Here is a 24,338-nt window from a genome sequence, read left to right as displayed (position 1 = left end):
AATTTTAAATGCTTCCAGACGTTACTCTTCAGTTTCTTCTTAATGTTCATGTTTCTGCCCCATACAATACTACACTCCACCCAAAGCACTTTACTAGTTTCGTCCTTAGTTTTTCTTTTCCAGAGGTCAGCAGAAGAGTCTCCTTTTTTCATTAAAAACTTCCTTCGCCATTGCTATCCTTTTTTTTTTTTTTTGACTTCCTGGCAGCAGTTCATGTTACTACTTATAGTACACTGCAAGTACGTATTTGAAACTGCCCACTTGTTCCACTGCCTCATTTGGAATTCGCACGTCTACCTTCTTTATTTCTCGTCCGATAGCCATGTTGTTCGTTTTATTCGCATTTATCTTCATCCCATTCTGCTCACAGCTGTCACTTAACTTCAGTAGCACATCCCTTTAGTATTATTTCCTCTTCTGCCAACAAAGCCATATCATTAGCATATCTTATGCACGTTTTATTATTTTTCTTCCTACTATCACCCCTCCCATCCACCCATGTTCTGAAAACAGTTCTTCACTATTCTCCAAATAGATGTTAAATAGGGTAGGTGATAAAGGGTATCCTTGTTGTATCCTTCTCTTTATTCCATTTCCCTATAGTGCCTGTATCTAAACAAGCAAACATTCTGATGGGGGCAGATAAAAAGTTTTTTTTTCTTCTCCCGTGTTATTAATATCAAAAGAAGTGCTTATACAAATTTTGGACATTCGATCGCAATTACGAGATCGTCCAGAAAGTAATTTTCCCTGAGACCGTTTATAGAAAAAAAAGCACAATTGCATGGAAAGATTTATTCAAACAGACATAGCAATTATACAAATCTGACTTTCAGGTAGTAACTCCCTGTAAAGCAGGTTTGAATAATTTCAAGGAAAAATTGTTCTGGGGATCGATACCCGGCCCCACTAGATTTGAGACATTTGTCATAATATCATGGAATCAAGTTTTGTATCCTTGTGTCGTAGTGGGATCGGAACCAGCGTTTGACAGCCATCTGCACCTCTCTGTCGATCCCATTATATGATAAATGTCTCAATTCCGGTGGGAAATATATTTAAAAATAGCTCAACAATAAAATTGCTGTGTCTTTTCGAATAAATTTTTCCAATGAAATTGTATTTTCTTTCTGTTAACGGCCCCTGGCGAACTTATTTTTTATGGCCCTCGTAATTGTGGTCGAGTGTCCAAAATTTGTATAAGCACTTCTTTTGACATTATTAACATGGTGGGATAAAAAAAGTAACTTTGTTATCTGCCCCCATTAGAATGTTTACTTGTAAGTGGAAAACATTACCATAAAGAAAAATTCATCCTATAGCTTATTAACTATATGAGGGGCTCACAATCAAAGTGGACCAAGTCCACCAGTGATCAGTTTGAGGATTAATACAATCTCGGATGAAGAAAACTTAGATTTATTCATTGCCATAACAAACAAAGTCCATAATTCATTTGTTACTCCACAGGGGACAGCATTTCCTATGGAGATGAAGGTTGCTAAGCGTGAGGCAGGAACTTTAAGACTCAATATCTCAGAACTATTCCAGATGGATTTGGTCCACTCTGGTTGTGAACCCCTCATATAATCCCCCTACCTGCTGTTTCACTCCTCCTCATTCCGGATTTTTTAAATCGGTTAACAACGCTGCTCTATTGGTGAAAGTGAGATGAATCCGAGGATTCGGCATGAGTTTGCCTGACATTAGCATTACAGTTTGAGAAATTCTTGGGGGAGGAGGAGGGAAAGCCAGGTAATAAACCGAACTGGAATTCGATCTCAAACCCAAGTGCAGTGTTGAGTATCCGTACAAACTGTATACTACAATCGCTATTGGAAATAAATTTGTATGGTACGCGCAATCTCGTAATGCAGCGACTGGGTAATTATGTGAGCTCCAAGCTTCTTGATCACTTGTCTCACTCAATCGTATTGAATAATTCTAACCAATTACTCACACTGATCAGTCGTAGTAAAGATACACCAGCGACCAGGAATATTATTTTTTTGTAAGGTGATTTTCGTTGACTGGGCAGCTCTGGGGCTTCCGTGAACTGTACTCAACTCTCGCATTATATTATGTAAGGCCGGCATTGCATCGGCGTCACAGATTGACCTCAAGTCCTTTTTGCAATTATTGAGAATGAGTTTTTTTTCTTCATAGGGAAACAATATTGGAAAGCAGAAGTCATTGTCAAATTTAGATGTTTTGATTCCTGATAGGTTGACGTCAATCGCAACAAATAACAAACTACGAACTACGTAGGCACGAAATGTGATGCGCCGTAGGGTGACGTAGACAGGAATGTCGAGTCCAGTGGCTGCCTCCTCAGCGCCAACGCGACTTCGTTCGTACTTTATTGTGCTCAACGGCATGATGCTTGCAATTACCACATTTTATATGTCTTTAACCATGCGTACGTCCTTCGGTTTATGGCAGGGCATTTGAATCTACAGCCCGTACATCCTTTCCAAGAACAATCTTCAAACTGATGGGTGGTAGAAGTCGTAGTTTCATATGACCAAAACACAAAATAAAACAGTAAATTCTAAAAACTGCAACTTCTTTTCAAATAAAATGGAATTGAATTTCGGGAGGAGTGCCTGCGATTCAGTTCTACGACCCAGCACTGCGACCTTTAACGATCTATTGCGCTAACCTTTAAGCTAGGCGCATTCCCAAATCCGCACCGGCTGACTACACTAAGATTCGCTGCTTACAGGTTTTGAACAGGCAACCCACTCGTCCAGCGTCGGACGTTTGGGACGATCTCACCTAAATGCGTATCGTTTGGGACGATTTCCGTAGGACGTTTGGGATAGTGAATAATGGACGTATGGGACGATCCCATCTTTCCCATAGAACGTTTGGCACGGTTACAGAAACAAACTTCTTCTCATTTCATGCAGACTTGGAACTACCAGGTACTCATGCCTTTTTATGATTAAAATATTGTTTCTCAAATTAGACGTTTGAGATGGAGAGGGCATGTAGCACGTATGGGCGAATCCAGAAATGCATATAGAATGTTAGTTGGGAGGCCGGAGGGAAAAAGACCTTTGGGGAGGCCGAGACGTTGATAGGAGGATAATATTAAAATGGATTTGAGAGAGTTGGGTTATGATGATAAAGACTGGATTAATCTTGCACAGGATAGGGACCGATGGCGGGCTTATGTGAGGGCGATAATGAACCTGCGGGTTCCTTAAAAGCCATTTGTAAGTAAGTAAGTAAATGTATCGCCACCTTATTATAGTTTGCAGATTTAAGACGAACTTGGACCATAATGAAACGAAGCATATTTTGAATATTCCATTAGGGTTACTTTACCAGTCTTATATTCTTCAAATTTGATAATCAACTTCCTCTCTCTTTCTTTGGTGCCTTTCCTTTCAGTGCTTACTAGTGTCGTGCATTACAGGTGCTATGTTCGGTCCAAGTTTGTCGAGTGTGGTGAAGTTCGATATTCCCCGATGTTCGCTCTGCAGAAGGTGGTCTATCATATTTGTTCGGCCTTGTTATGAAAATATTCGCTGTCCTCCATTCTTACTGCCTCATGTTTTAACCGGTTATGGATTTTAGTACACATCTTGCGATTAGTTTTTCATATGGAATCCGACAAATTTTGTAATATCTTGGTTGCCTGTCTCATGTTCGGACATTGCAGGACACAAGTGCTTACAACTTCTAAAGAAATTTCCTCTGTTGTAATGGATTCGTGATTATGCTCTCAACACATAATTTTCGGAAGTTTTGTCTATACACCAACACATTGTATTTTCTATTCGTGTATAGAATCTTCACCTTTCCATCTTTTAATTCACATCGCTTACTTACTTTGAAATTGTCAACACAATGCAAACATTGCCCCTTTTTGCAGTCAATGCATGTTATATGGCAGAAACCTCCAGGTTCTCGCCCCACAAAACGGACTACTACTAGCGTTGTTTATGTGAGAGATCTATCGGATCCCAAACGATCTCTGTTATTCAGATAGACTATCACACTATGCGTTCCAAACGATCTCTGTTATTCAGATAGACTATCACACTATACGTCCCAAACGATCTCTGTTATTCAGATAGACTATCACACTATGCGTTCCAAACGATCTCTGCTATTCAGATAGACTACCACACTATGCGTCCCAAACGATCTCTGTTATTCAGATAGACTATCGCACTATGCGTTCCAAACGATCTCTGTTATTCAGATAGACTATCACACTATGCGTCCCAAACGATCTGTTATTCAGATAGACTACCATACTATGCGTTCCAAACGATCTCTGTTATTCAGATAGACTATCACACTATGCGTCCCAAACGATCTCTGTTATTCAGATAGACTATCACACTATGCGTCCCAAACGATCTCTGTTATTCATATAGACTATCACACTATGCGTCCCAAACGTTCTCTGTTATTCAGATAGACTATCACACTATGCGTCCCAAACGATCTCTGTTATTCATATAGACTATCACACTATGAGTCCCAAACGTTCTCTGTTATTCAGATAGACTATCACACTATGCGTCCCAAACGATCTCTGTTATTCAGATAGACTATTACACTATGCGTCCCAAACGATCTCTGTTATTCAGATAGACTATCACACTATGCGTTCCAAACGATCTCTGTTATTCAGATAGACTATCACACTATGCGTCCCAAACGATCTCTGTTATTCATATAGACTATCACACTATGCGTTCCAAACGACCTCTGTTATTCAGATAGACTATCACACTATGCGTTCCAAACGATCTCTGTTATTCAGATAGACTATCACACTATGCGTCCCAAACGATCTCTGTTATTCAGATAGACTATCACACTATGCGTCCCAAACGATCTCTGTTATTCAGATAGACTATCACACTATGCGTTCCAAACGATCTCTGTTATTCAGATAGACTATCACACTATGCGTCCCAAACGATCTCTGTTATTCATATAGACTATCACACTATGCGTCCCAAACGTTCTCTGTTATTCAGATAGACTATCACACTATGCGTCCCAAACGATCTCTGTTATTCAGATAGACTATCACACTATGCGTCCCAAACGATCTCTGTTATTCAGATAGACTATCACACTATGCGTTCCAAACGATCTCTGCTATTCAGATAGACTATCACACTATGCGTCCCAAACGATCTCTGTTATTCAGATAGACTATCGCACTATGCGTTCCAAACGATCTCTGTTATTCAGATAGACTATCACACTATGCGTCCCAAACGATCTCTGTTATTCAGATAGACTACCACACTATGCGTTCCAAACGATCTCTGTTATTCAGATAGACTATCACACTATGCGTCCCAAACGATCTCTCTTATTCAGATAGACTATCACACTATGCGTCCCAAACGATCTCTGTTATTCAGATAGACTATCACACTATGCGTCCCAAACGATCTCTGTTATTCATATAGACTATCACACTATGCGTCCCAAACGTTCTCTGTTATTCAGATAGACTATCACACTATGCGTCCCAAACGATCTCTGTTATTCATATAGACTATCACACTATGCGTCCCAAACGTTCTCTGTTATTCAGATAGACTATCACACTATGCGTCCCAAACGATCTCTGTTATTCAGATAGACTATTACACTATGCGTCCCAAACGATCTCTGTTATTCATATAGACTATCACACTATGCGTTCCAAACGATCTCTGTTATTCAGATAGACTATCACACTATGCGTCCCAAACGATCTCTGTTATTCATATAGACTATCACACTATGCGTTCCAAACGATCTCTGTTATTCAGATAGACTACCACACTATGCGTTCCAAACGATCTCTGTTATTCAGATAGACTATCACACTATGCGTCCCAAACGATCTCTGTTATTCAGATAGACTATCACACTATGCGTCCCAAACGATCTCTGTTATTCAGATAGACTATCACACTATGCGTCCCAAACGATCTCTGTTATTCATATAGACTATCACACTATGCGTCCCAAACGTTCTCTGTTATTCAGATAGAGAATCACACTATGCGTCCCAAACGATCTCTGTTATTCATATAGACTATCACACTATGCGTCCCAAACGTTCTCTGTTATTCAGATAGACTATCACACTATGCGTCCCAAACGATCTCTGTTATTCAGATAGACTATTACACTATGCGTCCCAAACGATCTCTGTTATTCAGATAGACTATCACACTATGCGTTCCAAACGATCTCTGTTATTCAGATAGACTATCACACTATGCGTCCCAAACGATCTCTGTTATTCATATAGACTATCACACTATGCGTTCCAAACGATCTCTGTTATTCAGATAGACTATCACACTATGCGTTCCAAACGATCTCTGTTATTCAGATAGACTATCACACTATGCGTCCCAAACGATCTCTGTTATTCAGATAGACTATCACACTATGCGTCCCAAACGATCTCTGTTATTCAGATAGACTATCACACTATGCGTTCCAAACGATCTCTGTTATTCAGATAGACTATCACACTATGCGTCCCAAACGATCTCTGTTATTCATATAGACTATCACACTATGCGTCCCAAACGTTCTCTGTTATTCAGATAGACTATCACACTATGCGTCCCAAACGATCTCTGTTATTCATATAGACTATCACACTATGCGTCCCAAACGTTCTCTGTTATTCAGATAGACTATCACACTATGCGTCCCAAACGATCTCTGTTATTCAGATAGACTATCACACTATGCGTCCCAAACGATCTCTGTTATTCAGATAGACTATCACACTATGCGTCCCAAACGATCTCTGTTATTCAGATAGACTATCACACTATGCGTTCCAAACGATCTTTGTTATTCATATAGACTATCACACTATGCGTCCCAAACGTTCTCTGTTATTCAGATAGACTATCACACTATGCGTCCCAAAAGACCTCTGTTATTCAGATAGACTATCACACTATGCGTCCCAAACGATCTCTGTTATTCAGGTAGACTATCACACTATGGGTCCCAAACGATCTTTGTTATTCATATAGACTATCACACTATGCGTCCCAAACGATCTCTGTTATTCAGATAGACTATCACACTATGCGTCCCAAACGATCTTTGTTATTCATATAGACTGTTACACTATGCGTCCCAAACGATCTCTGTTATTCAGATAGACTATCACACTATGCGTCCCAAAAGACCTCTGTTATTCAGGTACATAAACTCACAACCGTCCCAAACGTCCTTCGCTCCACTCGTCCCTAGACTGCTTCGCCAGCCGGCGTTCGGGGACTGCTATGGAATGATAAAACGGAGACGGAATGTATATGCCTAATATGGAGAACGGGAGAACCCCGAAAAAAAAAATTTAACCAGGTAACTTGTCCCATTCAGGATCTGGCTGTAGGTATTTTTAAGTAAATCATTTTAATGATAATGGAGTTATATTATTTAGTTCCCGTACGATTAAGACTTACGAAAGGCCTTATTAAAATTGAATAAAATATTCCGTGATTATTTTACCCGACAAAACTAGTAGTGTCCTAACAAGTGAGGACACCACTTGTTTACGTACACAGGCGGGAGACGCTATAGTTTGGATAGTTTGGTTGTAAGCCTATAAAGCAGCGGTGATCAAACCGGGTGTCGTGATTACATCGTGTAATCACAGACATTCAAACGGGTACGAGGAGTTTCTTGTACATTGCTGCATGTTTCATTCACATACTGAAGGCAAGCATTAGCGGTATCATGTCGCTCTACAAGCAGTAAGAGGTGGTTTCGTAAAGAAAGGGAAGGAGAACGTTTTTGTTGTTCTGTCGGACAAAATGTAATATGTTTACTTTGCTCAACGGTTCAATTAGGAGTATATAGAAACATCAATTGCCACGCTGAATAATGTATTATTATTATTATTATTATTATTATTATTATTATTATTATTATTATTATTATTTTACTGACTACTAAGTATGTGTTTCTATAATTCCCCTGCACGTGCATGAATATTGATATTTTTAGATCTCCTCCCTAGAAGCATAAAATTATTAGGTTTTATCTCAATTTTAATCTTCTTAATCTTTAGATGAGGGCAACTATTTATTAGTTATTCATTTAATAATAATATTGTAGAAAAACTGATTCAATATTATGAGCCAACGAACTGTTAAACGCCAGGAACTGACATGTCTTAAATCATAGTCAGGAAGATAAACATGACATAAATAAATGTAAGGAAGTCAACTACCTGATGGGATTTGAAATATCTCGTGTTCTAAAGCCTTTTAATAGAACAGAATTTCTCAAAAGAGTAATGATTAAAAAGCTTAAATAACTTGTCCATAAGAAGTTTTTAATTTTGAAAAACTACGAATTTCTCGATCAAGTATCGAGAGAAGAATTTAGAAAATTCCTGATCATACTCGAGAGGAAGGTTAAAAAAAGAAGCAAGAAAAATCGTATATTATTCACTGGCCCATGATGACAGCAGTGACATTACTGATACAGCAAAGCTTGAGATTTTTATCCGCGGAATTGATCAAGATATTAGTACAGGAACCACCACTGGTTGTAGTTTTCATGCCAAGTACCTTTCCTCCGTCTCCTTACTTCATAGGCTATCTGTTGCGTGTAATCACTGCAGTTCGAGTTTTGGTCACTGCTGCTATAAAGATAAATAAAAGCACCACGTAGAATTTCAAGTGTATGTACGTCCAGACACAATTAAATTCACGCATACGTTACTGTTGTAAAAACAATTTATTAAAAAAATTATATAACCTGTTTATGTGTCCAAAATTGTGCAGTACATATCCAGCACAATATTCACGCGTTGATAGTGAAATACATAAACGTGGTTGCTGTGAAAATGACGTTATCTGAATCACAGTTATCTTCCCAAATGATTACAGAGCTGACCTTTCCCTAAATACAGTATTTGCACGTTTCGAGCGTGGGCACGTGTGTTGGTTGATGCGGTATCAGTTTCAGTTGAATGTAGATTAGGTTGGAGGGTTAAAGACGAGGGAGAGGGTGGGCACGCTCGAATGTGGGTCAGGGGCCCTTCACTTGCAGATGCCCTAGTACTGTAATAGCACGAATGCACGCACTCACCAACAGATTGAGATGACTTCTCGTCGCTCTTAACAGTGCTAAACATCTGGATAATACAGCTTCTCCCCTATGCTAATAACGCTGAAGAAAAATGAACGTGCTTCTAACTCATGAAATTCTCTTATGAAATTCTAACTCCACATGTTATGGTATGCTCTTACGAAAAATGCATAATCTTGTTTACCATTACTACTACTACTCTATTGTTGGCTTGGCTTTTCGAGAGCGGACCAGAGACGGATTCTTACACTGGGCTTGCTTCGCCGATTTTGCGGTCTATAGGTTAGAGCCCTGATGTTAGGCAAAATGCTTTTTTTAACTGAGTGTATGTATGAAAGAACTATTAGAGATAAACACGTTTCCACACATTTGGGGACGATAGGCCCAATTTTTATTTTGCCTTTTTTGCCTACTTTAAGCTCCCGTTGCCTATTTTAAGGTTAAATGACTTTTTTGTCTTTTTACATCGTTATTGTACATTTTCTATATTTTTAATGCATTTAAAATAAACAGCACATAAATTATATTAAAAACACAACAGAACGGTTGTACAAATTAAAAATATGTATTCACCTCACACAAATATTTGCTGAGAATAATATTCTCCAGCAATACATATGTTTCCAAGAGGTCGTAAACTTTTCTCCTCTACCGATTCCAGGTTTTATATCACTTAACAAAGATGTTTGAACAGTATAACCCTCAGTGCTCAGGTCACTTCGGGGTTTACCAGCAATAGAAAGGGGATGAGGGAAGTATTAAAAGCAAGTCTCCAGGTCCCGTTACTGTTGTCGTTTGCACGTTCAAGTCAAGAAAGTAGAGACAGTCCTTCTGAAATAAGTTGTTTTAAGTTTGCTTCAATCACTTCAGTAGAAGTAGAAAGATCTTTTTCCACCAAGAAAAACGTTCTCTCTGACAGGAGGCTCACTATGACAGGTGACAACTTAAAAAAGCATCTTGTTGTGACATATAACCAAGGAAAGTGAGTACCGTATCGAATAGCTTATTAAATATTTGTCTATTTTTTGTCTGTTTCCACGAATAATAAATGCCTATTTCATTGCCTATTTTTACTATCTTTAGTGCCTATATGCCTGCCTATTTTATCCAAAATAAATGCCTAAACATCCGGGCTCTAGTTATAATTTATGCTATGATTGACCAAGTTCGGCAGGTGACCAGGATGGCATTCGTAAATCCGATGTTGACAAGTGGATCATCCTGCTTCAGCCCTGACAGAGCAAGGTTTCGCCCTTGGAAGAGTAGGCCTGCCTGATAAGCGCCAGGGCTCGGAACCTCAAACTTATCTTATATCAGCACCGGAAATCCGTACTATCCCCAAGACTTCACTCAGCCTATTCGATCTCTTTCAGATGATAAAAGGAATGAGGGGAAGGTGCAGAGTGTTTGTTAAATGATAGACGGAAGAAGCACCCCGAGAAAAACCCTCTGCAACTTCTGCTTTGTCCATACAGATTATATCACGACCTGGTCGGGGATCGAATCCGGGGAGCCTAGATGGAAGACAAGCGCGATAGCGCTTGACTCACAGACGCGGTCTACTGTACTGTTACTGCTAATAGTAATAATAATAATAATAATAATAATAATAATAATAATAATAATGATAATAATAATAACAATTATTTATTTATTAACTAATATTTAATGCGCTGTATAACACCAGAGGCCAATAACAGTTCAGCACATGACAATATCATTACTAGAACATTAATAATGATATAAATTACAATGAAAGTACACAGGAATAATTACTAAAATAATGAAAATTTGAAATATGATAATTGAAAATGAAAGATGGAATCTTACAAATGAATATAACACAAATGAGAAAAGATAACGAGAATAATAATACACTACATATCTAAACAAAAGACATAAATTAATAACAACTGACATAAAACTCCAAAAAGCATATACTACACATTAAATGGATCCAAGTTCAATCCATGCAAAGTGACATATTTTATACATCTGCAGACAGGAGAGAGATATTTAGAATTTCTATTGTAAAAAAAATTATGAAATCATAAATCCTTAGCAGGAATACGAAGACTGATATTGCTTAAGAAGGATTCACAATCAGTATCAGTATCAATGACTTTATAAAAAAAATAAATAATCAAGATCTTGACATCTGGCAAATAAACTACAGCAATTAAAATATTTGCAGGTAATCTCATATTTATAATCAACGGAATTAAGTAAAAATCTATAACAACACAAGCAATAATAATAATCATAATAAAGTATACACCTGATTATCCGTGCGCAGTTTATCGGGTTTGCGGATTATCCGTGCATGGCTTACGCTCGAAAATAGGCTAATGTATTACTTATTAATACAAATTGAGAAGAAATCATGAAAAAATTATCCTAGATTTCAAATTAAAACGAAAGCTTGTGAACTAAGTTTTGCTGCTTCGAAGTTAACTGTTCCCTGTTGAGGAGGTGGGAAAACAAATTTACTTTGATTTTCTACAACTTGAAATTGTAAGTGAATTTTAATCTTATGAGTAAAACTATATACACCTACTGTGTGTATTACAGTAAATATGAATTTAAATATATGTTTAAAAGTACTTGTTAACCAAATAGGCCTATATAGCCTACTACATGATATATACAAAATAATGAACTTTCGTATTATTCGTTTTTTCGCAATACCTGGGTACCTCTTCCCAGTCATTAGCCCGGATAATCGAGAGTATACTATAATAATAATAATAATAATAATAATAATAATAATAATAATAATAATAATAAGCGAAAGGCATCCTGAAACCTTAGAAACAAGGAATTTATTGAAAATGGTGTACCGGTAGCGAAATCCGTTTTCGTAAACCAGCTATAACGACTGGGTGGTATCATCGTGCTAACCAACCGTTATCCCCGTTATTGTTGAATGATCGTTTACCTCTGCGAAGCATGTGGGCGTGAGGCCAGCAGTGAGCATGATGGAAGCATGAGGATTATAGAATGTTGATCGGAAAGACAGAAACGTTGTTGTTTAGTCAACTGCCCGAAGACAGGTTTGCGGCTCACAAGTGATACCAAGAAGGCACCACTTATGAGGCAACTAGGCCATGAAATAATGGGTAGGATGACCAATTCCTTTCCCCTCCGTTGCATACATCGCAGACAAGCTACATATTACACTAGTCAGACTTCAGATACATACAAACAATTGTTCTTCCTGTGACACAGTCATTTCGTAAAGTGAGATGTATTGCCTGATAATAGATGTGTGCATATCAGTCAGAATCTCAATCAAAAGACAGAGAGAAATGAATTTCAAATGTAATACAAATTGGGTACAAGGTGATTTATTCGCGAGGGCTGTCACAAAAGTAAGTTTACAATGTATATTTCTCAATATTATACCAGTATAATAGTTTGTGTATAACATAGGCCTACTATACACTGTGTTCTTCAGATAACATTTTATTTTCCCACATCGACTTCATAGCAATTGAGGCATTTAGTCTAATCGTGGGTCAAGTTTTTCGATGTCACTCTCGTAAAATGTGGTATCCTAACCACTGAGTCAGCGTTTTATCGCTGAAGCACCGTACACAGCTGCAAAAAAAAGTTGCTCCCTTCGCCAAAAAATTAACCAGCAACATAGTCTACCTTTCTGATCTCAGAAAAAAGGTAGCATTAATTTGCCAACCGACTTCACGACCTTAAATTTCTTGGTTCCAACGAAACCAGGATGCTTTCACTCCACGCTTGTTCTTTTCGTTTCTGGGGGGTGAAGGTGAACTCATATCTCGTCACTAGACAATGCGTTAAGCAAAGTCTTGGCCGCCAACGGGATATCGTTGCAAGAATGACAGGACACAAGGCACTCTCTGAGCTTTGTGGTCTTCAGAAAACTTTCGCGGGACCCATCGTGCACACAATTTGCTAAATCCCAACTGCTCAATAATGTAGTTAACTGTTCCCTGTGACAGGCCCAAATCATCCATAAATTCCGCTACAATTGCAATTAGTCTAACATCAAGTTTACAGATGATAAACGTCTTATAAACTTACGGCACTTATACATTTAATTTCTGAAAAATATCATATTCGTTGTGCTCGTTAAAATAGCTCAATACACGCGACTGATCTCGTTTAGCCATTGATCTATTTCTTGAATAGGATGGAAAACCACGCCTTTAATTTCATAGACAGCAAGCAGGAATTGAACATCAATTCTAACACGAAGTCAGGACGGCAACGAGCGATGACCTATTGGTAATACAACTGGGATCAATCTCCGTTGAAAATGACCTTCATTTTGTTTATGCAAATATTATTTCTTGTATTTCAAGGACTGTTGCCGTTGGTGCATTCCATCTCTCTACGTACAGTACTGGACTATGTGGAAATATGCTCATTCGCAATTAACAGAAGACTACAGTGCGAGGCCGCCACTTGAGACAACAGAAGATAAACACAGGAAACAAACACTGCTCTTGTGTGAAGGAGAAAGGCATCCACTTACAGAATCGGAAATGAAATCCGGACATATGTACTAATGAAGAGGTCTTTTCTACGACAAGAATCAACAGAGTAATATGGGTTTCCAAAACAGAGAAAAAAATCAATACTATATTTCATAAATTCCATATATAGGCCGCTATATGTAGGCATATGTATACAAGTACGTATATACGTACGTACGTACGTATGTATGTACGTATGTACGTATGTATGTATGTATGTATGTATGTAAGTATGTATGTATGCATGCATGTAGCCCAATGTATGTATGTTGTTTTGACGTGAAACGTTTACGCTCGAAGTACACAGAGGAAGCTTTTTGTCATCCAGTCTGCTCTCAAAAAAACTGAAAGTTAGAACTGGTTGTGAAACTTGGACTCTCACTTTGAGAGAGGAACAGAGGTTAAGGATGTTTGAGAATAAGGTGCTTAGGAAAATATTTGGGGCTAATAGGGATGAAGTTACAGGAGAATGGAGAAAGTTACACAACGCAGACCTGCAGTCATTGTATTCTTCACCTGACATAATTAGGAACATTAAATACACACATTTGAAATGGGCAGGGCATGTAGCACGTATGGGCGAACCCAGAAATGCATATAGAGTGTTACTTGGGAGGCCGGAGAGAAAAATACCTTCGGAGAGGCCGAAACGTAGATGAGAGGATAATATTAAAATGGATTTGAGGGAGGTGGGATATGATGACAGAGAATGGATTAATCTTGCTCAGGATAGGGACCGATGGGGGACTTATGTGAGGGCGGCAATGAACCTCCGGGTTCTCTTATGTGTATCTGATCTGATGTGTTTAATAAATTTATGAAAAAAAAACGCTATGAACTTATACACCAACCTAATATTTCAATGTAAACACAACATCTTAATAGCCCTTCTCATTTATACCAAAATAATTGCTAGACTACTCAATAGACACAGCTTTTCTTTAGAGAAAATGAAGCTGACACTATTCTAAGTAAAAGGAAAACTTAAAAATATTTATATCTTTATTCATTCAAGAGCAACAACAAAAGTAATCGAGTATCACTTCAAAGTTTTTTCAAAACACAAAACTGCATTTTCTTTTCTTAATACATTTATGAGGCTGATAATACATTTTTTTTCTATATTTTGTTCAATATTGCTCCTTAAAGAGCATAAAATATACAGTTATACACATTTTCAAAATGAGCCTTTGGTACATTTTAAAGTCTGCATCAAATTAGCTCGACTTTCTCTACTGTATCATATTAGTCCTACTTGACACTATATGGAAATCAGTAGTAATATATTAATATTTCAATAACAATTCGAAATGTTCCTTAAGGATTACTCGTATATTAAAAACATATTGTGAATTTTATTAGTAACAACAATGTAATTTATTCGTCACAACAATAATTCCTTTCTACAATTCACCTTAAACGCTCTCGTCAACAATTGGATCTTCACTCAACACAGTATTCGTTATAGCACTCCACCGACGACAATGACAATTTACTTGGACTATTACGCACAACAATGAACTGTTAATCTTAACTAATATTTACAAAGCACTATTTACAAATCAGAACTACCAGTTCTCAGTTCACAGTTCTTCTATCTCAGTCACTCGAGTTCACGGTATCTCGAACCACAGACCTTCAGAGACAGTTCGCTGTACTCGAACTCGGGTCCCTCCAACTGCGGTCCACTGCACTCGAACTCAGGCCTTCGGATGCTGACGCAGATGCGGACGTACACTCGAGTCGAACTCCGGTTTGCTTGACTGGCTTGCTTGCTCTGGCTTGCTCACTGACTGAATAACTAATCAACTGAAAACTGCTGTCGTTCCTTCGCGTCCGTAATTTATAACCACAGCGACGTAGCCTCGAAGGTTCCACGCGTCTCTAGAGATGGCACTCCAGAGAAATCCAGAGCCCTCTCCTCTCTACCAGCACCAGATGCGCGCGCAAACTCGTCGCGTTGACGTAATACACCCTCTCTCTTCTCTCCACCGCGCGACGTCACTCAATGTTCCGTGGAGCCTGTGCGATCTGCTTTCTTGCGGGACGCTGGTCGTGAGTTCGAATCTCACGTCGCTGTCACATTGCTCCCTCCTTAGGACTGCTCGTCTCGGGCAGTCCCTTGGTAGGCTGCTAATCGGTCCAGATGCACCACCATCATCTTCCCTTGAGGTTGTCGCCGGATGCGGTACACCACGTCGTTGATCCGGGTCACCACGCGATATGGTCCATCCCAGGCACGCTGCAGCTTTGGTGATTTCCCTTTGGTCCTGGTTGGTCGATACAGCCACACCAGGTCGCCCTCCTGGAATCCTGCAGAGTTGGCTAATCTGTCGTAGCGCACTTTCATCCTGTCGCTGGCAATCTTGAGGTGCTCTCTGGCCAGTTGGTGAACTCCATTCAACTTCTTGGTGAGTTCTGCCACATAGTCAGTTGCTGGCTGGTCGGCGCTGGGTGGCGTGCCAAACAGCAGATCGCAGGGCAGGCGCAGCTCTCTCCCGAAGACCATATTTGCCGGTGTCATCCCTGTTGTATTGTGGACCGAAGCTCTGTAGGCCAAGAGGAACAGTGGGACTCTGGCATCCCAGTCTCGTTGATGGTTGGACACCACCTTCCGCAGGTGCTCCTCCACGGTTTTGATGTATCGTTCCACCATGCCGTCGGACTGTGGGTGGAGGGGAGTGGTCCTGGTTTTATGCACCCCCAGACGCTCGAGCAATTCTCCCATCAGGTTGGATTCGAAGTTGCGCCCCTGATCGCTATGCAATTCCCGGGGCACCCCGAATCGGCAGATGAAGTTGTCAAGCAGCGCGTCGGCCACCGTCGAAGCCTCTTGGTTGGGAATTGCGTACACCTCTGGCCATTTTGTGAAGTAATCCATGGCGATTAGCAGGTAGCGGTTCCCGCGATCCGTGACCGGGAACGGTCCAGTAACGTCGATGGCGATCCCCTCAAAAGGAGCTCCCACGTTGTACTGCTGCATGGCTCCCCTGCTGCGGGTCCTTGGTCCGCGACTGGCTGCACAGGTGTCGCATCTTCGGCACCATTGTTCCGTGTCGGTTCTCTGATGCAACCAATAGAACCTTTGCCTTAACTTGTCCAGCATCCTGTTGGCTCCCAGGTGGCCTCCAGTCACTCAAGCATGAGTCTCCTCCAGCACTTCCTTCACCTTGCTCCTGGGCAGGACAAGTTGTTCTATGCGGGTCCTTCCATCGGCCGACTCCCAAATCCTCTTCAGGATACCGTCCTTGACAGTGAAGGATTCCCACTGGGCCCAGTAGCTCTTGTAAGTGGTGCTACGGTTGGCGATATAGGCCCATACTGGTCTCTGGCCGGACTCCACATCACGCAGTAGCTGTCCAATGTTTGGGTCCTCCAGCTGCTCCCTCCTTATGGCGGCGTTATCCCATCCTGGGCTCGGCTGGGCGGCAATTGCTAGGACTGCGTGGGCGCCATCCCGCTCTTCTACTTTCAAGCAGTGTTTGCAGCCATCCGGGCACGGACGTCGTGACAGGGCATCAGCGTTGGAATGTTTCTTCCCTTGTCGGTGTTCAGAGGTGAAGTTGTACTCCTGCAGACGTTGAACCCAACGGGCGGTCTGCCCCTCCAGATTCTTGAAGCCCAATAGCCAGGTGAGTGCAGAATGGTCTGTCCTCAGATGGAATTCCTGGCCATACAAATATTTGTGGAAGTGCTTCAGGGCTTCCACAATGGCAAGAAGTTCTCTACGCGTCACACAGTAGTTTCTCTCAGCCTTGGATAGTGTTCGGCTGAAGTAGGCAATCACCCTCTCTTGCCCGTCCTGTTCCTGAGAGAGTACTCCGCCGATGCCTACGTTGCTAGCGTCCGTGTCGAGCGTGAACTTCCTTCCAGGGATGGGATATCCCAGTACAGGAGCAGTGCAGAGCGCCTCTTTCAGCGACTGGAAGAATGACTCCGCCTCGTCTGTCCACTGGAATTGTCGTTTCTCCTCGGTCAGCTGGGTTAGAGGCTTAGCGATGTTGGCGTACCCAGCTACGAACCTTCTGTAATAAGTGCAGAGGCCGAGAAAGCGGCGCAGCTCATGCTTGTCCCTCGGCCTCGGCCATCCTCTGACGGCTTGTAGCTTCTCCGGGTCCGTGGCCACTCCGTTGGTCCCTACTACGTGTCCCAAGTAGTTGACCTTCTTCTGGAATAGATGACATTTCTTCGGGTTCAACTTCAGTCTGGCTTGTCGCAGTCTCTCGAACACTTTCCTCAGGTTCAACAGCTGTTCGCCGAAAGTCTTGCCCACCACGATGACGTCATCAAGGTACAGCAAACAAGTGTCGTATGTCAGGCCTCTCATTACGGACTCCATTAGTCTCTGGAATGTAGCCGGAGCGTTGCAGAGGCCGAACGGCATAACGGTGAACTGCCATAGTCCTTGGCCTGTAGAAAATGCCGTTTTCTCCTTGTCCTCAGGATGTAGCGCCACCTGCCAGTATCCTGACTTGAGATCCAACGTCGAGAACCACTCTGCTCCGGCCAGGGTGTCCAAGGTGTCGTCAATTCGTGGAAGCGGAAAGCAGTCCTTGTTAGTGACGTCATTCAGTCTTCTGTAGTCCACGCAGAAACGCAGGTCCCCATTCTTCTTCTTCACCAGTACCACAGGGCTGTCGGATTCCTCGATGACCCCTCTTGCTTTCATGTCCTCCAGTTGGCTGTCAATCTCCCTCTGTTTAGCTAGAGGGACGCGTCGAGGAGGTTGTCTGATTGGGCGAGCATTTCCGGTGTCGATGCGGTGCTGAACTTTCTGCGTTCTCCCGTAGTCATTTTCAGACAGACTGAAAACGTCTTGAAATTCTGTCAGTAGATCGTGGACTTGTCTTCTTTCTCTTTTGCTTAAATTCTCCGCCAATTCTCGAGCCAGCTCTTTCAGTGATGGATCTAGATCTGGACGTGGTCGGTGACACTCCTCGTTATCTGTCAGCGACGTCACAGACACAACCGGCTCGACGTTACCTAGTACAGTTCCACTAGGCACCTCCTTGTCCCGATTGGTGACATTCAGGACCCTCACCGGTACCACCTTCTGATTCGGGAGTAGGGATCTGGCCACATAAACCCCATCTATCAGAGTTGTTTGCGAATCGAGGAGCAGGTTTTTCTTAGGTTATCCGTCCAGTCTTGCCGTCACCACCATCTCGCAGCCTGCTGGGATTGTCACTTGATTATCCAAGGTGAGTCTGCTGGCCATAGGTTGGTCTTCGACGTCCCTCAGGAATTCTTCATCCTGACCAAAACGCAGGATACGGCGCCTGACGTCCACCGTTGCATCGAAGATCCGCATGGCGTCGAGTCCCAGGATGACGTCTTCAGTGATGTTGGCGACGAACACCCACATCTCCAGTCTCCTCTTTCCCAAGGTCAAATCCAGGAAAACCTCTTTCTGGATGGGCAGGCTCTCGCCCGAGGCAGTACGTAGCTCATATCGGCGCAGCGGCGTCCTCCCAGGTAGGCCACGCACGACTTCCGGTCTGGCGATGGTGAGCGACGCCCCGGTGTCTACCAATACTCTGCATGGGCGGCCTCTTATCCATCCGTCAGCAATCAGCCCATCATCGCATCTTCTGTTAGCCGTCTTCAAGATCAGCCGAGGGGATGGTGATGACGGCGCCGACGTGCCCCTCATCGCATCGGCCCCTTTTAGTTTTCCTGTTTGTGATCAGATCGGTCACAGTCCCTCCTCAGGTGCCCAGGCTCGCCGCAGGACCAGCAGGTAGGCAATCCTCGTCTTCGTCGCTCGGGTGATTTCGGTTGACGCTCCTCGACGTCGGCCGCCGCGACGCTCCTAATCCGGTGCGATGCCGAGACGTTCGCAGTCAACTTGGCTGCCTCCATCCTGAGGGCCGCCGCCAGAGCTGCGTTGATGGTGCGATGCTCTGCTAAGAGTAGCTGTTGTCTTATTTCCGGGTCTCGAACTCCGCTGCCGAAGGTGTAGGCCGCCTCTCCAGCGATGAAGTCAGTAGGCAGGCCCCTGAGGGCCTTATGGGCAAGTTGTTCCACCGCCATCGCGAATTCTTGCAGGGACTCGCCTGACTGTTGGACCCTCGTTTTCAGTTGGGTCCTGAATGCTGCCGCAAGTTGATGGTCACCATAACGTCCCTCCAGGGCCGCCATTATCTCAGCGGCTGTCCCATCTTCTGGAACGCTGTGAAGAATCTCCGACGCCTGTCCCTGAAGCGCGGCCAGCAGCTGAGTGGTTTTCTCTGCTGGCGTCCACCCATTGTGCTCTACGATGGCCTCGAACTGGCGACGGAATATCGCCCAAGACGTCGTACCGTCGAACTTCGGCGTCTTGACGTTGCAATGTCTGGTTGAGGGCGATGGTTCCACATGGCCACTACATGAGGTCCTCAATTCTGTCGTCGATCTTTCCACGGCCCGTTGAACTTCCTCGGCAATTATTTGTTTCTGTTCTCTATCCTGGCGATCCACCAACGCGAGGATGTGTTTGTTTTCTACAGCATGTTGGTCCATTAACGCGAGTATGTGCTTGTTTTCCTCAGCGTGTTTTTCCATCACCTCACTCGTCTGCTCTTGACGACGCTCGAGATCGCGGATTTTTCCGTCGAAATGGTCTACATCCTGTCTCAACTCGGCTACTGTCTCGTTTATAGTTGTAAAATTCTGGTTTAGTTTATCCAAATCGGCCTTAAGTTCGTCTTTCACGATGGCGACAATTCCATCTACGTGGGCCGAAACGTTTTCAATTTGCGTAGTGACGTCGTCTTTCACTCCGCTTATGTCACTTTTCATCTCCGTTTTCACTTCACTTATGTCACTTTTCATCTCCGTTTTCACATCACTTATGTCGTTCTTAACCTCACTGATGTGCTTGTTCATGTCGTTCATGTCGTCTTTCATTTCTGCTTTCACTGCACTTAAGTCGTTTTTCAGTTCAGCGATGGTTTGCAGGATCAGCTGTAGGTTCTCCATTGTCGATAATATCCCGGTTCTGGCACCAATGTGAATTTTATTAGTAACAACAATGTAATTTATTCGTCACAACAATAATTCCTTTCTACAATTCACCTTAAACGCTCTCGTCAACAATTGGATCTTCACTCAACACAGTATTCGTTATAGCACTCCACCGACGACAATGACAATTTACTTGGACTATTACGCACAACAATGAACTGTTAATCTTAACTAATATTTACAAAGCACTATTTACAAATCAGAACTACCAGTTCTCAGTTTACAGTTCTTCTATCTCAGTCACTCGAGTTCACGGTATCTCGAACCACAGACCTTCAGAGACAGTTCGCTGTACTCGAACTCGGGTCCCTCCAACTGCGGTCCACTGCACTCGAACTCAGGCCTTCGGATGCTGACGCAGATGCGGACGTACACTCGAGTCGAACTCCGGTTTGCTTGACTGGCTTGCTTGCTCTGGCTTGCTCACTGACTGAATAACTAATCAACTGAAGACTGCTGTCGTTCCTTCGCGTCCGTAATTTATAACCACAGCGACGTAGCCTCGAAAGGTTCCACGCGTCTCTAGAGATGGCACTCCAGAGAAATCCAGAGCCCTTTCCTCTCTACCAGCACCAGATGCGCGCGCAAACTCGTCGCGTTGACGTAATACACCGTCTCTCTTCTCTCCACCGCGCGACGTCACTCAATGTTCCGTGGAGCCTGTGCGATCTGGTTTCTTGCGGGACGCTGGTCGTGAGTTCGAATCTCACGTCGCTGTCACAATATAAACTTTAGAATATAAGCGCGTCTTATATGTGAAAGAGTCAATTGTTAAACCCAAATAGTCGCGGAATTTTTAATTTTGCCATAATTTGGTATTGCAAGACTTCTTAGATGTCCTAAATACAAGGAATAAAAGTACGAAGTGTGTGCATGAACATTACTTTTACAAAATCCAAAGGATCTGGTAATTAATAATTTGGGGAATCAAGTCTCGGTCCGCTCAAATATGAAGCTCTATCTCTAGTGCGCGATTATTATTTAGATCAGTGAAAAAATATACCTTCATTACAGGAGATCCATCCCTGTTTATCAAAATGTTCGACATCATAGTGGGTCAGAGATCCATCAGCAAGCCATGTCGTGGTATGAAAAAAATAATGGCCCGCGGATGACGTAACGGTGAGGTGTAGAATGTGTCATTAAGTGGAGAGTGGAGATCATTAGCCTTGTCCTTCATTAGCAATGTCGCAGCGTCCATTGAGGAAGGTTCATGTATCACGATGAGGTCATATGTATTGGCAGGGAAAGGTCTAACGCAAATGTGAAATTATGAGGCCAAAACACTGTAATTAAATACCTAACACGGCTTAATTGTTGTCAGTGGTTGCCCCTGAGCTCTCCTCACCACTTCCGTTCATCCAGTAAGTTCGTACAGCTGTGTCTTTATCGCCTGGAGCTGTGCTGTACTTGGAAAACTACGTAGAGGAACTCAAATTGCAGTAATAAAGAATTCATATACAGAAAGAAGCAAAGAAAGGAGGAGTAGAAAAGCAAAAGAAGAAACAAGAAAAAGAGAAAGCAAAAAATAACATTAAGAGAAAGAAGTGACAGGGGGTTTGAGGAAATCCCTATGATTGCGTGTAACATCTATACTGGAAATAATAATAATAATAATAATAATAATAATAATAATAATAATAATAATAATAACAATAATAATAATCCGTGGCGCTATAGCCCCAGACCGACGAGCCGCCTGCTGACCTCACGCCCACATGCCGAAGCAAAGGTGGACGATCATCCAACCAGAATGAAGATATCGTGTGGTTAGCACGATTATCCCCCCAGGCGTTATAGCTGGCTTTCGCAACCTATCGTAGCTTTCCAAGTGCCTCACGTTGTTGGGTGGGCACCGGTCCCATAGGCTACACTGACCGAAATTTCATGAGAAAATTTCTTCCCCCATGGGGACTCGAACCAGCGAGCATTCCGTAACGCGAGTCCTAGGCAGGATGCCTTAGACCACGACGCCACGGTGCGGGACTCTATACAATACAGGAATTAGGATAAATAAAAATCACTACTTGTTAAAACGGTAGATGTCACATTTTTTTCACAATTCACTTTTTATTGAAATGTGTTCTCTTGTCATATGTTAAAAGGACTTTAAAAAAACCAGTACAAATGGTCAAAATGCAACATAACATTTTATAATATATGTTAAAAGGGCGGATGTCTGGACAGTTTTTTGTCTTTCCTGTAAAATTTGTATTTTTGGCCTTCTGTCCTTTTAACAAATAGCGATTCTACAATTAGCTATAACAGTTAAGTGGGTCTAATGAACGGAATTAAATATGCTATGAATAACAGTCAGGCCTCCAATAATAATAATAATAATAATAATAATAATAATAATAATAATAATAATAATAATAATAATAATAATAGTAATAATAATAATACTTTAAAACAGAATGAACTATTAAGAGGACACGAAAATAACTGTTTTCGAACCACATACAACAAAATTATCTAATATGCTGTAGGTCTGTATCTGATTGAAATTCTGGCTGATACGTACATCTATTATCAAGCAGTACATCTCACCTGACTATATGTGTCGGAGGAAAAACAATTGAAGACATAACATTCTAAATGTGCTAAGTGCCAATGTTTCAAATTTCATTTTATTAAATCTAAGGGAGGAACATTCATATGAGATTATCAACAGTAATCTCACTAGACGTTTTGATTTATCTAGAGAAAATCAAAACTCGAGTGGATTTAATTGACTATTACACGATTAGAAGAAAGTATATAAAGATTAGAAGTAACGAAGTACTCCAATACAATAAAATATTAATTGACTTACGAAAATACAACTGTTTTCAAATGTATTATTGTACCATCTCAACATTACAAATATTACGCCAGATGCATGCTAGATGGCAGTAGTGTCTTTATACAGACACACTAATGATTACTAGCAATGCCTTCTCGTCGAGAAGTTCTCGATCTATCTATATACGATGGCAATGTTACTAGTCAAGAAGGCTTTGTTGATTCAGTTTCACTTTTATTAAAACCACTACAGTTGCATTCCACTTCAATTAACCGAATCCCAGTAATCAGCGTCACTTGACAGATGATTTTCAATAAATCTTAATATTAAACAATCTCTGATACGTGACTATCCATAATATCATATAGCAGAAGCTATAACATAACCTAACTAATATACACAAGTGTTAGAAAAGTTTTAATTAACGACAATGACATAAAAAAAACATGAATAATTTTAAAAGGAATAATTATTGAATGTACAATTTTCAAATTTGAATGTGGTTGGTGGTTCAATTCATGTTATATTGGACGTGTGCGTAATAGAAGTGGAACTCGTTGATTTAGGCCTACATGGTGTATTCAACTTATTCAGAATTTCCGAATGAATAATTTTAAAACGAATAATTATTGAGTGTACAATTTTCAAATTTGAATGTGGTTGGTGGTTCAATTGATGTTATATTGGACGTGTGCGTAATAGAAGTAGAACTCGTTGATTTAGGCTTACATGGTGTATTCAACTTATTCAGGATTTCCGAATGGTGCTCTTCATTTATTTGTAAATCGGATTTCAGAAGATGCATAGGTATGATCAGTGATTTTTATTAATTCTTGTTCTTGAATGTCAATGCGAGTCATATTTGAAACTGCTGTGCATCGACTGGAGTGGTTTGTAATTTTATATATATTTATATTTTTTGACGTCGA

Source organism: Periplaneta americana, chromosome 1 (assembly GCF_040183065.1).
Source record: "Periplaneta americana isolate PAMFEO1 chromosome 1, P.americana_PAMFEO1_priV1, whole genome shotgun sequence".
Taxonomy (NCBI): Eukaryota; Metazoa; Arthropoda; class Insecta; order Blattodea; family Blattidae; genus Periplaneta; species Periplaneta americana.
Note: the sequence above shows the minus strand (reverse complement) of the source record.